A 13,342-nucleotide genomic window follows, 5' to 3' on the forward strand; every position below is an offset into this window, starting at 1 on the left:
ATAGGAGTTATTGTACTAGAAGATTATCAACCAATAGCTTATTAACTCTAGGTATATAACTAAGGTATCGACTTAGAGCTTACCCTAATATATACTCTATAGCTAAATAGAGCTTTAGAGTAAGTAGGACAAGTCTTATAGCTAAAGAGTATAAAGATATTTACTACTATAAACTTGTCTATAAAGCTCTAGCTAAAGGGAGTAAAGGTAGTAGCCTTTTTATATACTATTTCGCTTAGCTATACTTATAGTCTTTAGAACTTTAATAAAGTACTCTACTTCTAGTTTAAAAACTACTTTTATTAGTAGAAGCTAATCTTCTACTAAGCGCTAATAGTAGATCTATACCTCGACTAGTCTAGGATCTTCGTATATAGCTATAGAGTATACCCTTTAGATAAAGAGTATAAAGCTAGGCATTAGAAGAGAGAATTTAAAGTATAGCTATATAGGCGAATTAAGTACCTAGTTAGGTATAAACTATCTAATATTTACTATATCTAGATGCCTAAGCTTAATAAAGTTATTATAATAAAGAATATAATATTCGATAAAAGGACCTTTTATTATCTAAGTAAAGAAGAGCTTCTAGCTTAAGAAGTTGCTATTGTTAAGAAAATAGTAGAGTACTTAGATAAAGGGGTTAAAGAGATCTAGGACGCTAGGTCGATTCTTCGAGCGCTCTACGAACTTAAGTATAAAGGACTAACGTTTAAATCTATTACTATTATAGTTCCTAAACGTAAGAGTATACTACTAGGTTAAGACTTAGAGATAGGAGAAACGTATATATAAGGTAGACTTTTAACCCCTAAGATGTTATTAGTACTATAGGCTTAGCTATAGAAAGAGCTTACAAATAGAGATAATAATAGGAATAGGGGTCTAGTCGATAATCCTAGTACTCTTCTAAAGACTAGTAGAGCACCTAGAGATCTTAGGCTAGCTATAGCTATCCTACAAAGCGCTACCTCTAGGAGCGAATATAGGGCTTCTCTACCTATAGAGCCCCTAGCTCTATAAAGCGAGTATAAAGAGGCGTCTCTGCCTATAGAGTCTATAGCTCTATAAAGTGAGGAAGAGGATATATTCTATAATACAATGGAATATATAGCAAAGTAAAATGCTTAGCCTATAGGGCCTAAAGCTCTATAAATACAACCTTTGACTAATAAGCTAGGAACGAGTATACTAAAACTATAATATAAGCCTAGGGAGTATCTTATATCTATAAAGAGGAGTATATAGATTTAGAAGCTTTCTACAAAAGTATATAAGAATATAGCTCTAAGTATAGCTTTAAAGTATATATATATTTTCTTTATTAGGTCGTTAGAAATATAGGAGAACCTAGGGCTAAGGTTCTAGACTAATTACCTAGATCCTATTCTCTAGGAATACTATAATAGTAATAAGACGCTCTTCCCTATATTTTAGAAAGGTATTAAAACGCTTTTACTAAAGTCGTTTTAGACCCTATATATAATATTTACTACTATCGCTAGCTAGATACTAATAATATATTATAATACTAAGCTTCCCCCTCTTCTAAAGAGCTAGAGAGACTTAAAGAACTACCTATATAGGAAAGAGTTTAAAGTAGCTATATATAAGGAGATCTATAATCTTATAAGCAAAGGAATATAGTAAGAGATTAAGCGAGAGTATATAAAAACAAGGCCTTTGCCTTTAAAATAGGTATTCAACTATAAGCTTAATAAGGATAGTAACTTTAAAAAGTATAAAGCGTATATTTATATATAAAGCGATTTATAAAATACTACTAATATTGCAAATATATATATATAGCTACCCTTACTATATATTCTTTTTATACTATTATAGCATTTATAATATACTTCGACCTTAAGGTAAAGTAGTTCGATATTAAGTAAGCGTTCTTAAATGTAAAGAAGCTAAATATAGAGTAGGTGACTTATAAGCTTCTAAAGAGATTTAAGAAACTAGGGATCTATATAGAGCTCTTAAAGGCTCTCTATAAGCTAAAGGACTTGCTATTCCTATAGTATAATAAGTTCTATAGTACTTTTAAGAAGCTTAGTATATAGCCCTTTATAGAAGAACCTTGCCTATTCTTTGACCCTAAGAAGAGGATAATCCTTATCTTCTATATCGACAACTTCTTGGTAGTTTACTATCGAGATAATGCTATAGTTGTAGAGTATATTATAAAGGGCATTAAAGCGAAGTATAAAGTATATAAGTAAAGCAATGTCAAATACTTCTTTAGGATTAGGGTTATCTATAACTATAGAGTATATAAAATCTAGCTTATATACAACTAGTATATTAAGAAGATTACAAAGAAGTATAGTCTCTCTAATATTATAAGCGCTTTAGCTATTCCTCTCTTTGCTAAAGAGCTTTATAAATTTAAAAGAGAGGCGACCTCTAAATAGGTCAAACTATACTAAAAGCTTATAAGCTCGATTCTCTACTCTATAGTTATAATCTAGCCTAATATTGTATTTATAGCTATAAAGCTCTCTTAGTTCCTAACGAATCTAGGACTAGAGTATATCAAAGCGATAAAACGAGTTATCTAGTACCTATATACTATATACTTCCTTAGTATATAGTATAGGGGTAGGGTCGTTTACTAGGTACTTTAGATTACGTCCAATATATTATACGCTAACGATCTCGATATACAATGCTCTTTATAGAGCTATATTATAATACTCTTTAGCGAATTAATCTCCTAGAAGGCTATATAGTAAAATACTATTACTATATCTTCTACTAAAGTAGAGTTAAAAGCTCTATCGTTTACTATAGCTAAGACAATTGCTTTAAAGCGCTTATTTAAAGACTTTATATTCGAGACTAAAGAGCTCTAGAAGATCTTCTATAACAACTTGTAGACGATTCGCCTTATAGTAGAAAAGTATATAAGGATTAATACTCGTCTACGCTATATAGATATTTATAATATATAGCTTTGTTAGGAGTATTAGAATAAGTAGTTTAATATACTCTACTTTTCTATAGTATAGATGCCTATAGACGGTTTAACGAAGTAGCTCTTAAGGTAGAAGTTTAAATACTTCTATACTCTATTAAACCTTTAAGATATATATTAGATAAAAAAAGAGTAGAGGAGTCAACTATCTTCTTTTTAAGGACTATCTACTACTACTGTTCTATACTCTAGCTTTATATATTTTAGCGATTAATAAGCTCTATTATTGCTACCTTTCTTTAAAGTTAAAGGATCTTAGCTTATATCTCTAATCGCTCTACTAGCTCTATTATATATATAATAATTTGCTCTAGCTCCTAATTATTAACTAGTTTATTGCTCTCTATTTATTTAGAGAGTACCTTCTACACTTTACTTTTTCTTAACGCTATAGGTATAAAACTAAGAGGGTTATTTAAGGCTCTACCCTAGACAACTATAGGAGCCTCCTATACCTATTTCTATACCTATACCTACTACTAAGGCTATTACTCCTCTAGTTCTACTATCTCTATATTCTACTACTCTCTCTTTTCCTTAACCTTCTAGGGATCGTTTAAGAGCGTATAAAGTATAGGGCGAATCTTCTTTATAGCCTACTTAGCTATTAAAAGAAGGTTATAAAGTAGCAGATAATTAGGACTTACCTTCTAGTCGAAGTTGTTAATAGCTATAGTTAAAGCTTATACCTTCTCTATAGTAGTAGATAGAATCGGCTTATAGTTATAGTTAAAGCGTTTATAATGCTAGCAATGTATATTATAGCTATTATAGTTGTAGTAGGTTCTATTGTAGAAGCCTACGAAAGTAGTGTATATATAACCTAGGTATAGGATCTTACGCTCTATAGTCATTTATAGGGCGTAACTAGGGGGTATATTAGGGCAATATAGCAGTAAGCTAGAAGGAAAAGTATATAATTTACTCGACTAAGGGACTACAACGCTAATTGGAAAAAGGCGTAGCAGGCTCTTTAGAAGTAGTATATAAGGTAATAGGCTCTACTATAAGCTCTTTAGCGTTATTACCCTCCTTTGAAAGAGTAGACGAAGGTATAGGCGATTCGTTAAAGAAGATATCAAAGTATAGAGGTATAATAGTTTTATACGCTCTAGGGAGCTAGGAATAGTAATAGTAGTAGTAGCTACTATATATATAAACAAAAGGATATATATAGGAAAAAGGAAGCTTAAGCTCCTATAGATAGGAATTTATACCTCCCTCTAGATCTAGGTGCTCTAATTAGCTAGAACTGCGCTTTAGAATTTCTTATAGCCTTATATAACCTACTCCTATATAATCTACTATTCGCGAAGATTTCCTATATTCTAGTTTTATAGTTCTTCAACTACGTATACTTAGGCGCTTTATTAAACAACTAAGGGGTGTGTTACATCAAAGGTAAGGGGCCTAGAGCTTAGTAGAACGCACTAGCTATAGTTTCTCTACTCCTAGATATATATATACTACACTCTATTCAGTCCTTAGCTTTCCTTTATACTAGAACAACATACTCTCTTTATATTCCAATGCTCTACTACGATCCTACCGTTGTATCTACACCTCGCAGCTCGCTATAGCGTGTCAGTTTTTGACCTAAGCGTAAACCTTTCTAGACAGCGATGACCTACCGCGAGGCGGATCGAGAAGACGGTGTACGACTTTTCCTCAGAGCAGTCAGTCAAGGGTAGGCCATGCCTAGGTTCCCATGCCTATCCCTATGATAACTAGCTTTTTGGCGAGGTTGGCGACTGACTGCGAGTGAAACGATAGGGGCCCACGCATACTTCATACAATCAGTCCTGCACAACTGGCCCGACGCAGAGTACGTCAAGATCCTAGCGTAGGTTAAGGAGGCCACGGAACCCAGGTACTTAGGCCTATTGATGAACAGGAACGTTATCCCACCGCTGAGGGTACAATGGGAGGTCACGGCGCTTGACATTTTCATGTTGACGATGCCGAGCTCGAGCGAGCGCACCGAGCCGGAATGGCTCAGCCTGATATAGGACCAGAAAAAACTGTGGCTTACCTAGATTTTCATAGTCCTGAACGGCGTCGAGAGTATCATCTAGTGCGAGTTGAGCTAGTTGTAAGAGATAGCATATTAGGACTGTAGCCCCCTGAACCGGGGGACTGTATCACATGACCCCGCCCCACTTCTTTCCCAATCTGGCTGCTATACTCATCTGTATACAACACTCTATTCAATCTGCCTACCACACTCTAGCTCTCTAGATCTCTCTAGCGCTAGCTAAATCGCTCAAAAATGCAATAAAATCGAGAGTGCACAATTTTATTTTTTTCTAACTAAGCAAGTAGCTACTGACTAAGCCGCATTACTGCCCGCCCTGCCTCTACCCGCCCTGCCTCTGGCCGACCTGCCTCTGGCCGCCTGTGTGCCCGCCTGCGTGCCCGCCTACGTACCCTCCTACGTACCCTCCTATATTCCCAATGGCGTGCCCAACTGCGTGCCCACCTACGTGCCCTCTTGCGTACCCTTCTATGTTTCTAATAGCGTGCCCAACTGCGTGCCCGCCTATGTTCCTAGCTATGCGGGTGCCTACGTAAGTCCCTAGGTCACCGGTTGGCTATTGGGAATAATCTTATTGCGATCTAATTTGCTTAGGTCGATGCCTTCCCATTAAGATAGGTTCTAGCGTATCGACGGCTATAATCCTGTTAGCTATAATAGGAGTAAGCCTATAGCGATAGATGCTATTGACTGTAGCGCCCTAGGGTCTAAGGCCAATAGCTAGGTATACCGTGGTCGGCTATACAACTGTTTAATATAGTTAAACTTATAGAACCGTAGATACTTATCCTTATCCGCTAAAGATCTATCTAGCTACTAGTATAGATGGAAATCCGCCTTCTAAAGCCTAAGATCGCTATCCTAATGTCGCTAAAGAAGCTTATATCGATATACTATACCGAACTGCATAGTAAACTGGTGAGTATAGGGCGTAAGAGGTGGCTAGTCTAGCTCCTTGTCCGACGGCAATGCGCCTAGTATATAGTAATACTCCTAGCTAACTAGGTCCAACGCCTAGTGTAAAATTAGGAGGGGAGTATCGCTAAGCTAAGCTTTGCCTAAGAAATTACGTCGAAGATAGTTTTTCTAGTGTTGACGAGCTTTCTAAATAGCTTCCTTTATTATCTTAACTATTTTGAACGACTGTTCAACCACTTGCTTAACAGTGCTACTTCCTTTAACGAGGAAGCTTTTAAAGTATCTATTTGCTAATTCAACTAGCAATATTATATAGTGGCCAAAGTTGAGGTTATAGTTAGTATAGCAAGTAGCCTAGTCTTAAATAATAGGAAGATAAGTCTCCTCGATATACTGGATAATAGCTATCTAGGTAGAAAAGAAGGCTTAGAGCTTTTCCTATATAAGATTGAAGTTCTTAACAGTACTAGTATATAGTATATAAATCTATAGCTTGTATAAGCTAGCGTATAAATACTCAATAGTCTCTAGGACTAGGCTAACCTCCTCGTTATAAGCCGCTATTCGGTTAATCCTTTTAACAACTCTATTGTTATCGTTGTCGAAGTCGTTGTTAGCTTCTACGTTGCCTACGTTGGCTACTATAGCTACTATAGTAGCCACTTACTTATCTTACTTACATTTGATTTATAGGACAACGTTCTTATTAATATAGAAGATGTTAAACCTACTATAGCAAGTAGGCTATGTAAATAGTATTGGAGAACTGCTATAGTGGTGGTTGTAGTAAAGTAGTTACCCCGAGCTACCTACCTTGCATCTCCGGCGCAGTAGTGGTTGTCTCCCAAGGGACCTACCCTACACTGTCTCCCAACCGACCTACCCTGCACCTCTCCCACACGACCTACCCTACACCTCCTACCTACCCTGTATCTACTATATTTGAACAGCTATATCTTAGCTAAACCTTTACCAAAATAGGACTAGCTTATATATATCGATACCTTAGTTAAAGGACTATATATCTATATATATACTATTTAGGGTTAGGGTTAGTAAGGCCTTTAAATATAGGGTTACAGTAGGTAGGGCAGTAGAGGCAGTGGGACCAGTGATTGGTTAGAGCTAGTTCGCGAGCTTGCGAGCCGATTTTTTGGAAAACCTAGCTAAATGAGTTTTACGGGTGTAGGAAATCCGCCCTATAGCCCGCTAGCTCGTGTAGAACACTGCACCTAGGCCGGTGGGTATATAAGCGGGAGAGGAGATGCCCGCTCAATAGTGGAATACAAAGCTATTCAATGCAACGTAAGCATATATTAGTCCTTTTCTAGCCTGTGCTGCACTGCCACTATAGAAGGCTATAGGCCTATTAGGCCCTATAAGCCCTTCTAAGTTCTCTTGCCCAGTTCTAAGCTATAGTGCCGCAAAAGCTTCTAGAATAACCCAATCTCAACAGAAGATATAGAGCTATAGCTTCGTATCTAGGTAGACATAGGCAACGGTCTTCCTTAATATAGTGTCGAAGTCGGTAATCGTTACTAAAAGAGGACTAGCGTTGACCTCCTAGCGTAGGGCGTTGACTTAGTCTATAAGCTAGTCAAAGCTTTCCTAGCGCTTGTTATTGATCAAGCCAAAGGCGCAACTAAAGATCTTGCCTAGGCTACCAATGCTAATAACTTAGAAGAATGCTAAGCCCTTATTGTTTGTTTTATAAGTATTGTCGTATATCTAAACCTATAGGTTTAAAGCCTACTGCTCCTTATAAAAGTCGGTTGTCTATACTAAGCCTTCTAGCTTATTAGGGTCTAACTCTAACTATAGAACTCTATAAAGGATGCCCTAATCGTTAAGAAGCTTTATTGTTCTTTAGAATAGCGTATAGCTATTATCTATAGCCTTCTATAACCGTTGTTGAGTATTCTTAAGCTACGTTCTAGTAAATAAGATACTAAAGAACTACTATCGAAGAGCTTTAGCGAGCTAGTAGGTAGTAATAGTAGGTCGAAGGAGGAAAGAGGCAATAAAGGCCTTATATTCGAGTTTGAACTTCTATAGGCTAGAGATATCTTTGTAGCCTTTAATAGAAGGATAGTTGTAAGTCTTATAGTCTTCTTAAAGCTTGAACGTCTACTTCCGATCATTATTCACCAACGCTTTAGCAGTGCTTTGCTATATATAGTTGGTCTTCGTTGTTAACGCCTTTTAGTAGGTAAAGGCCTTCGAAGGCTATATTTTGTCTCTAATATAATAGAAGTCGACCTTTGTAGCCTTAAAACCCTTAATAAAGTTACTACTTTGAGCCTTACGAATGTTAAAGAGAGCCTCTACGCCCTATTTGTAGAGATCGTCGATTAGCTCGTCAAGAGAGTCATAATAGTAGTTAAGGAGCTTATAGTTCGGCGGTAGGTTCGAGAGTAGCGTAATAGAAGATTTAGGGGGTTCGTTGTCGCTATTATCGTACCTAGGAACACCTAGGCTAGCTATAGCTATACCTAGTAAATGGCTATTAGTTACAAAGGTATAGTAAAAGGCTAGGAGGGTGTTATATGCAGATGGTGCTCGGTAACTATCTGGCGGTAAACGTGTAAGGATAAGAAAGATCAATGTCTCTTAGCCTCGTTAGCTGATAAGGCGGTACTCTTGAACACTAGTATATATCACAAAAGTATATTGATGCAGTCTGCTATTCTACGAAGGGGTTGCGGGCGAGGTTCCCTTTTTAAAGGGAACGCTCGTCACCCCTGACCGCGGTGCGGTTATGGGTGCCCTTGCCACAGTTGTGTGTGACAGAGGGTGTACTAGGCGGCTCTTATATATAGTTGACTGTGTTGCGGCTTAGATCGACGGTTTAATGGCTCGAACTATCGTTTACTTGGTCAGAATACTTAGTCAGAAAAAAACAAGATTCGGCTCTCTGGATTTTATTGCATTTTTAAGCGATTTAGCTAGCGCTAGAGAGATCCAGAGAGCCAGAGTGTAGTAGGCGGATTGAACAGAGTGTGGTGGGCGGATGGATCCAAAGTGCGGTAGGCGAATTGGGAAAGAAGTGGGGCGGGGTCATGTGATACAGTCCCCCGGTTCGGGGGGCTACAGTCCCAATATGCTGTCAGTTGTAACGCTACTTGGAGCTGGGTAACGGGCTTCTGAAGGGACATCGGACCACTCGTCGGTTTTCCCCGGGTGAAGAGAACGCGAGCGACCTCCGCTCCTTTCCGTTCTCCACTGGTTGCTTCTCTAAGCCAGCCAATGCCATGGTCAGGAAGAGATCCGCTGTCCCTCTAATGTACCTAGTTTTCCTGGGAGCGCCATGTGGCGGCTTCCGCTGTACCGTTGGATTAACGCATGGCGAAGAAGCTTCAGAAGATTCAACCGCGTTGTTTCGAACTTGCGATAGGTCTTGCGCAGACTGCTTCTAGCAAACAAAGCTGCAGTATTAAATGAAAGGCTGCGGATCCCTTCCGCACAGTCATCAACTTCCTCGCGAGTATGCCTCACCGTCCCCGAGAGACCAAGTTCATCAAGCACGTCCTGACAACCGAACCCGAACCAAGCAGGCACCAGGAAAGCTCAGCGCCATGAATGCCGCGCCGGTTCATTCCCTCCACATGGGGCAGTTTACAGCTTCGAGGCCGTTTTGGACTGGTCCCCCACCTCGCCCACCACCTCCTTTTTGCGGAGGCAGGTGAGCGACTCGCTAGTCATGAAGCTCAGCATCACTTGCCTGAAGAATGGAACTGAAAGAAATAAAGGATACATACTCATTGCCCCGCTTGCAAACGAATGTTTCGGCCACCCCCCTCTTATACTCCCAGCCGTGGTCCTCACCTCCCGGGAGCGAGAGTTCGAACGCATCAGGGCGGGGCAGAGCCAGCACCACCGAGGCACAAGCCGCGAGGGCAGCGACAACACAGTTGTTGAGGAACATGATGACAGGAAGGTTGGTTGGTCTTTGCTGAAGTCGGGCGAGTGTCAGCAGCGTTTGTTATCGTCGTTCAAAGACAGTTCAACCAGATGATGGGTGTTGACCTGGGCAGCATCCCGGAAGAGGTCTGAGGTATTTAACAACTTTTGGTACCACCGTCCATGCTGATGAGCCTTGAGAAGTGTACCAGTGGTCCTGGGTGTGCCATACAGTGGGCCACTGCTGGTGTGTGATCGCCGCAGCCTTGCGCGTCCGTCGTCATCAGGCTCGGAAGGTCAAACAACCTCCGGCCCACCTCACGCCACTCTCTGAGGTTGGAGACATATCACACGACCCAGCGGTTGCAGCATAGTAGGGAAGTCATGGCCACGATTGGATTGCAAACTTGTGACACGGCCGGAGAGCGACCATGCCAGCATCGGGCCGAGCCAGTATCTGACTGATCAAGCATCTGACCGAGGCAGCATCGGACCGAGTTAGCGCTTACCACAGTACGATTCCTTCACTACGTCGATGAGCACAAGGCTGCCGGGCAATTGGTTTCCGGGCAATTGTCCTCTCAGGTAATGACCAATATCGTTGGGACTTGATTGGGTGCCTTCTATGCGTGTTGGTTCCCTGCTGAAATCAGGCGCACATGATGAGACTGACCGTGGCATGTCCAGCATTTTGATTTGTCAAGGAAAACCTCGGCGTTCAGTTCGGGCTCGACGAGACTGATGTGAGGACAAGATGAAAACTGATCATGGGCAAACACCCCCACGCCAGTGTCGAGCACTGTCGTGCCGCCAACAGAGGCAGGAAGTAGTGGTGGCGGTGGCTGTGGACAAAAGGGACATCATACAGGAGAGTACGCCTGCGGCACCGTCACGGGCTTGTCAAACGATCCTGCGGCCTATTGCTTGCCCATCACATCCCCGTGCTTTCCACAGCTGGACCCCTTCTAACACCTTTCTGTTCGTAATCGTTCCATGTGGTTGATCTCAGAAGCTAGGTCGACAGTCACGATGAGCCCGAGATACTCCATCATACCACCTCCCAATCCAGAGGAAGGCGACGAGGATGCACCGTCGCTGACTGAGAAGAACGACATCTTCCAGAGCAACTGCTGGAACCAGAGCCTCCGAACATCTCTTCTCGCGACGGCAGCTCTTGTTCTTTACACTCTCGCCGTCAGTTGGGTCACCAAGGCTGCCTTACAACATCACCATGATCGCGACGTTGCAGCTCCGGCTTCGAGTTGTAAGTGTGCGAGAGCTTGACACTATCGGTCTTCGTCTAGCTGACGGTCACCAGTTCCGCACCCCGATGAGAAGCAGTACGTGATCAAACAAACCGGGCAAGTCGGAGAACCATGGCTCCATCAGCTTGTCTACGGCGAGCCCAGCGCCGAGGTCGACGAGGCATGGTTTGCTCTGCTCAGACGTAGGTGCTCAATGAAACGACGTGGCAGCCAAAAGAACGATTGCAGAAAAAGCTGACGCGGGTTGTGCAGCATTCAACACCCGAGTTCCGGCGGAACGCTACGAAGCCACCATGCCCAATCGCCCGTCGGTCCGCGTGGCTGATGGATCCGGTGACTACTACGTTACGCTGACCGTGTATCACGAACTGCATTGTCTGGTATGTGATTCCACCGCGTCGTCCGATGTTACGACGAGCAGTGGCTGAGCGCCCCGTGAAGATGCGATTCCGCTGGTTCCTCTACCCCGAGTACTACGCCAACAAGACGTGGGAGGAGCAAGCACAGGACAAGTTTCTCATGGGCCATTATCGTGAGTCACGGATATTCGAGAAGGGAGATGAGGAAAAACTTTAACACATGGCACAGGGCACTGCATCGCGAGTCTGCTGGAATCAGTCCTCTGCCACGGTGACACTTCCATGAGGACGTTCCACTGGGACCGCACGAGGCCCGCACCCATCCCGGATTCGGAGGCGGAGAGGAAGTGCGTGGATTGGAAGTGGCTGTACGACTGGACCGGAAATCACTCGTTTCTTTTGCAGGACAGGATCCTCAGTCATCCTACCTTTGGGCTGCTGGATGAGAATCTCAAGCCGGTGAACGGACTGCCGGGAAACTCTGAGTGATATAGGAACAGACAGCATGGATCCAAAAACGACTGCAATACGAAACATGTTGGCATCCTGATTTCCCAATGTCAATGAGACCATGGTTGCGGATATTCAAGGCTAAGCGTCAGACAATCAAGGTCCATGGTCATCGCTTTCCCTCTCCTATCCTCCTACAAGCAGGATACTTCAGCGCAGCCACAACCGTCACACTATCCAACGGCTTCTCCCTCTGCAGCAGCGCCCACTGACAATGCACTGTATGCTTGTAGCTATCCAAGTGACTGTCGACGTATCCGCGCAGCGCATACGCCCGGTGCAGCTGCCGCCACGCAAAGGTACAATGGACGACGTGGTACTCCCAATCGACGTAGAGCGTCCGCTCGCCTTCCATGGCGGTAGCAAGGTCCACCGTCGCGGAGGTATTTCTGTTGTCGGGCTGCGTGTAGAACTTCCAGTCGTTGTAGCGCACGAACTCGTCCAGGATCTCCTCGTCGAAGCACTCGGGCGCTTGCCAGGCGAAGCTGAGGACGTCGAAGCGACAGCCGCGAGACCGTGCTTCGGATGGCGAGGTGCCGCATGTTGTCACGGGAGAGGGTGTGTCTGGGGAAGCGTAGTGGTGGCGGAGATAGCTGGGTAAGAGGTCGACATGCCAGGCGTGGAGGAGAGCCCACAGCGCTAAGCTAGAGGCGAGTAAGGGGAGGAAGCCGAGAGCAAGGCGGTAGGCTCGAGCGCTCGGGCTGCTGCGATCTCGAGACCGAAGCCATTGATCGTGGATATCCTCGGCCGGCTGCATTCCGTTCTTGTCATGAGAGCACGAGTGTGGTGAACTCTCGAGGGACACGGGAGGGAAGGTGAACATGGACTCCTGAGAGAGCATCGCCCCCAGATGCAAGTGAATGACATCGTACGGGCCTGACCATTGCCACCTCGATCATGGCGTGAGTGCGTGCGTAATGCTCGCATGCCCGCAAGGCTGCAACGCCTCTCCAAGACTGGCCCCCAAGGCCAAGGCCCCGCTCCACGACGGTTACCATCGGCGCCTGAGCAGCTGGAAAGAAACAGTTTGGGAAAGGTTCGTGGATGTGTCTCCACCAACAAGGCTGGATCAGAAAACAATCCATTGGGGTCAGCAGCATCGGATGGGCGAGAAGAGAAACCGTCACACGCATGTCCGGGTGTTTGGGGAGCATCCGGGTGTCGTGGCACCAGACCATTCAACGCTCCTGGGGTGAGTAATGTGATATGGGAGGGGAAGCGCCAATCCGAGACAGACCGAACAGTCTGTCTTCACATTCTGGACTGACGAGGTCGGGTGCGGGACCTCCCTTGGCTATGACACTGTCAGCGGCGCATCCCATGCTTCGGGCTCTCCGTTTGGGGAGTTATGGGCTGTCATACATACTCACTC

The 13,342-nt window shown here is 43.4% G+C and overlaps 1 protein-coding gene across 1 annotated transcript in view; it reads left to right on the top strand.

The window, feature by feature from the left end:
• The window catches only part of THITE_2170736 (uncharacterized protein), a 49,073-nt gene that overhangs the window by 17,887 nt on the left and 17,844 nt on the right, over positions 1-13,342 (top strand). The gene's annotated exons all lie outside the window — the stretch shown is intronic.

This window comes from Thermothielavioides terrestris, chromosome 3 (assembly GCF_000226115.1).
Source record: "Thermothielavioides terrestris NRRL 8126 chromosome 3, complete sequence".
NCBI lineage: Eukaryota > Fungi > Ascomycota > Sordariomycetes > Sordariales > Chaetomiaceae > Thermothielavioides > Thermothielavioides terrestris.